This window comes from Impatiens glandulifera, chromosome 1 (genome assembly GCF_907164915.1).
Source record: "Impatiens glandulifera chromosome 1, dImpGla2.1, whole genome shotgun sequence".
Taxonomy (NCBI): domain Eukaryota; kingdom Viridiplantae; phylum Streptophyta; class Magnoliopsida; order Ericales; family Balsaminaceae; genus Impatiens; species Impatiens glandulifera.
In genome coordinates, this window is record NC_061862.1 from 11,009,893 (window position 1) to 11,015,367 (window position 5,475).

Below are 5,475 nucleotides of genomic sequence, written 5' to 3' on the forward strand. Positions count from 1 at the left end.
GAACGTCTGTCACGTACGTTGTTATTCAAATTGCTTACGTTGTACATTTCCTATACAACACAATATCAGAGGATATTCGGCGCACTATCAGTCTTGTACGACCACGATCTCAATGCTCACAGTCTGTTGTACTATCGTACTATTGGCGGTCGTCCAACGGACACATGACACGTGTCCACAAAGAAGATTTGACCGTTAGTACTTTTCTAGTATAAATTGATACACAAGGACAACGGACAAATCGCTTCAACCAACTTGCTCTCTCTCTCTTGATCACTCTGAGTTATTCTTGTTATCTGAATCTCTCTCACTTAAAAGAAAAAGAACAAAATACTCACGCTGTGAATATTCTATAATTCATTTACTATTATTTCTGTGTGAAATTTCAGTATTGTAAGTTGAACAGAGGTTGTTCTGTTCAACAGATAGTTAACTAGAAGTTCAGAAATAGACGATTGTTAAGTCTAGTGTTTTTTGATTGGGTTTGTGCAATCGTTGTACTAAATTAAAGTTTTCTAGTGAATATCTTTCCTATTGAGGAAGAAGGGGTGACGTAGGAGTTTTATCTCCGAACATTGATAAAACTCTTTGTGTTCTTTACTTTCTACTACTTGCATTCATATGTCTGAAGCTTCAAATTCAACAAACTATTTCGCACTTGAACTTGTTCAAGAGTTTGTGAAGAATAAAAATAGGTTTTAACTTCTAACAGAGTTAAAATCGAATTGAAAGTCATAAGTTGTTAACTATAGTTAGACCCCGTCTCTATAGTCAACATCGATCCTAACAAGTGGTATCAAAGCCTTGCTTTCTATTCTCAAGCTCATCACATTTCTGAATCATGTCTTCCATCATCAATAGACTCCCAATGTTATCTAGGGAAAACTATGACAACTAGAAGCTGCGAATGCAGGTACATTTGGTTGCCCTTGATGATGACATGTGGTATGTCATCACTAATGGGTACTCCTGAGATGAAGGAGAAACCAAGATCAGAGTGAACCGCAGAAGATAAGAAGAAGAACAACCTTGACAATATGGTAACTGATATTCTTTACAAGACACTGGACGACAACATGTTCAGTAAGATCACAAACTACACTTCTGCCAAAGAAATTTGGGAGAGGTTAGTTCAACTATGCGAGGGCAATGAGAAAACAAAAGAAAACAAACTCATGGTTACCACACATCAGTTTGACAGCATTAAGATGCACTCTGGAGAGAAGATCGTTGAATTTGATGAAAGATTTAGTAAGATCATTGTCAATCTCTCAAAACTGGGCAAGATCTACATCAATTGAGTGGTTGCAATAAAGGTCATGCGTGCTTTGCCCAGGGAATGGGACATAAAGACAATGACTATGAGGGAGTCCAAAGACCTTAACAAGATGGAACTACACGATTTGTTTGCCGATATGAAGGCCTACAAGTTTGAGATAAACTCTAAGAATGAAGAGAAACCATCCACATCTTCCATCACTACCAAGGCGTTGATGACTGCTGAGGAGCCACCAACCGCTATAGTTGCTTTGAAGGCTGCTGTTGAGCAGATCAGCAATGATGTCATGGCTCTCTTCATGAAGAAGATAAATCCTAACTCAAGCTCCTCAAATAATAACAATAATGATAAGAGTAATTATAAGGCTAACTTGAAGTGTTTTAACTGTGATAAACCAGAACACTTCAAGACTGGATGTAGGAAGCCAAAGCGTGATGATAAACGCAAAGATGACAAGAAGAACAAGGAGCAGAAGACTCGGATGGCTGCTGCAAGTAAAGTAAGGTGGGCCAAAAGCGATTCGGACGACTCCTCATCCAGCGATATAGATGATGAAGTCGTCACGTGCTTCATGGTAGAAGAAGAATTTGAGTTATTTGACTTCTCCTTAGAAGAATTCACAAGAGATGACTTAACTGTTGCACTCAATGACATGATCATTGAGTACAAGAAGTTGTCAGGTTCTCTCAATGAGATGAGATTGAAAAATGAAACTTTTAACATCTTTTCATCTCAAATATCTGAACCAAAATATTTTAAAAACAATGTGGCTGAGCTCTCATCTGAGAATCAATGCCTGACTTATGTGATCAGTTCCTAGACGAGGTTTAGAGATACAGTCAGACAACATATTAGTTTGTTGATGCCTGCCAGATGCAAATCCGGTTTAGGATTTGACAATGCCAACCCAGACAAGTCTAGTAAGAAGTTAAACCCAGTGAAAGACAAGCTTATGGCTATAAGCTTTATCAGGGTCAGTTTAACTAAAAAAAAAGGACTAATACAAGCTGTGAAGATCTAACCTTAAAGGATGAGATCATTTATGTGAAGCCAATTAAGAGTTGGCTGAAACCTAGGAAGGGAGCCACTAGTAAGTCTAGCAAATCAAAACCTAACAAAAATTCAAGGAGTTTTAAACAAAAATCATCCTCTAAGGTTAATGAAACAGTTGCTGGAATGAAGATGTCTGTTAAGCCTAAATCATACGCATTGCTCACAACACAACATGAAAAATCCATCAAAATAACTCAAATATAGATTCCCAAGGGACTGATCAACCGTGGACCCAATTGAATGTGGGTACCAAAAAGCTGTAAATATGTTTCTTTGCACTACAACAAAAAAGACCAACGGCGACGCTTATTCTTGCGTCGCCGAAAGCAGGGTGGACGCAAGTTTTAACAACGCTTATTTAAGCGTCGATATTAAAATTTTAAGCGTTGCCAAATGGAGAAATATTTAACGACGCTTATTTAAGCGTTAGTAACAGTAATTAAACGTCGCCAAAAGTCTAATTTATTTTTAACCTATTATTTTAACAATTCTTTTAAAATATTATTTATTTTTATTTATAATTCTACATTTTTAAGATGTTTTTATTTAATTTTTGTTATAAATTAAATAATTAAAGAAAAACATCATTACAATTTTCAAAGATAATAAAAAAAAATTATAATTAAATAAAAAGAACATTAATTAGTTAACTTACATTTAATGTTTAATTTATATAAATAAAATGCATTAAATTTCAAATAAATATTTCCTGAAAATAACTTAACTATCGCACTTCATTGATATCCTTTGGAGATTTGAGATCTTCATTGAGGGTTGGTATAATTCTCTCAACTAGCTTATCAACTTCTATTAATGAAGTTGTGAAAACATATTAGACAAAATTACTCAATACCATTAATCAATACCATTAATGCTAAAGATAACTGTAAGTTTTTACCTCACTTTGCAGTCTGGCATTGTCACTTGCAAAACCTCTATTTCTTCACTCTAATTAAATATAGAACATAAATTAGAAAGCAAAAGAATCAGACAATTGAAAACAAGAAAATAGTCATAGTTAATGTCAGGTTTGGTTCTACTTTCGTATTTTATCACAAGTAACGAAATCATTTATTTTCAAAAAGAAAGAAAAAGGAGTATGACTCAGACATGCACTGCAAACATGAAGAAACATTTTCTCCTAAAACACATGATGTAGGCATGTAGAATAATAAATCAGAATAAATGAGGTTTACTAACCAGTCTTCTTGGAGAAGGTATAGCATTTTTTGCTTACATAAGTACGAGGATTAGGCGCTAGATGGTTTTTTAAATACTCTGTTTGTCCCTGCAAAGATCGTACACAATCATACATTAGGGCCCATCATAATTCACTTCATTATCAACCAAACTATCAAAAAATTATCCTTCATATAACATCAAATAAACTCTAGATGTCTAATATAAAACCTAAAATAACTGACATTAAGAAAGTGTTTCTTCAAAATGGTAAAAATGGTCATCTTTGTTTGACTCCTAAAATAAAGTGAGAAAATGAACTAACCTTTGTGATCACACAAACATCAACATTGCTTCCACTGCCCAAGTCATTGAATATACTAGAGCAAATAGCCTCAATTACCAACTTGACTCATCCTCCTTCTGAGGACCGAAGGCCATAATCAGGAAAAATAATTCAAATGACTATTTTTTTAATAAGTGATAACAGAATCTTACTTACAGTAAGACCTTCACGATATTTCATTCAAATATCGCCAAAGCAGCAAGTGAACCAGATCTCATCGTGGCAAATGGAAGAGTATTGGTTGATCCATGAGGATAAATCTGCAAACCGATTATTGCATAAAAATAACATTTTCTTATATAGTTGATTATTTTTCTGTAGATATAACTCATAGTGTGTAAATGTGGACCAGTAATGTCAACTCCACCAAGAACCAAAGCACCAAGAACCAAATCAGTAGAGACATGTCCTTGGTAACTAAATAATCATAAAATCTAAGTTTATAAACTAATCTAAACAAAAAACATTCAAATAACAAGATAATATTAATACCCGAAAAGACGAATTTTCAACAATGTAAGAGTAGTCACCACTCTCGAATTACGACCAGTATGGAATCGATGTAACTTCAACTGTGAACTAACCATATCTAAACAGACAATAGAAACGACAAAAGACGTTTAACATTTTGTAAATCGATGCTATCATAATAACATATAGAAAACTATAACATCACCTGTAATAGCCTCGGTATCAGCCGCATTACCAGCTCCACAACAATATATGTTAGGAGCCATGTAATGAATTTTCTCACAATTTTTATCAGCCACAATTGGTCCTTCAGTAGCTCGGGTATCAGATCCAAGAATAACACCATCCTGCAAATCAATTCAGAAATAATATTGTAGAATTATTCTGGAAGAAAAATAATTACAAGAATGGAATATTGAGAAAGTCAGCAACAAATCAATTTGCTGACTTTCTCAACCTTCCATTATTGGAATTATTTTTCTTCCAAAATAATTCTACAAATATATATATTAATAGTGAAGAATACCGGGAAGAACTGAACTTACATTGAAGAATTTCCTCAAGAAATAATAGAAGATGCTACACCAACATATATTCAGATGAGAATGTGAACCTGTACATGATGAGAAAGTGATAAGAATATAATGCAAGATTTGAATGGAATCTAACCAATTATATGTGTTATATGTCAAAAGGGTGTTAAGTGGTGTTTACCACATAAATGAAGAAATCTCTATATGTGAATACACTTATCTGTCTTGTAACGAATGCATAAATCAAACAAAGAGAACACATGTCCTATCATGCTTTAATTGTGTTGAAAATTAAAGATGGCATTGACATAGGCCTGTTGGATTTATTAAAATCACACTACAAGATGAACACAGGTTTACAAAATCAGAAGAAAAAAAATGTATGATAATCGAAATAGACATCTTCATCATAAAAAAGAAAGAGAAGGTTATTGTGTTTTCGCAGTATAAGGATGAACTCAAAACCTTATTGTAAATTATGAGCAACATTTGAAGTATTTCAAAAGAATGTTTATTGCAGAATCTGCTTCTCAGCAACCACCTCATTTCTTACATGTCATGCCTTGAACAACTTGGTATATAAGTACAAAAAATATCAATAAATTTATTACAAT

General features: G+C 33.8%; 1 pseudogene; it reads right to left on the reverse strand.

Annotated features, from left to right (window-relative positions):
* Positions 1-206: 206 nt before the first annotated feature.
* Positions 207-4,688, reverse strand: LOC124909895 (annotated as a pseudogene).
* Between the last annotated feature and the right edge of the window lie 787 nt (positions 4,689-5,475).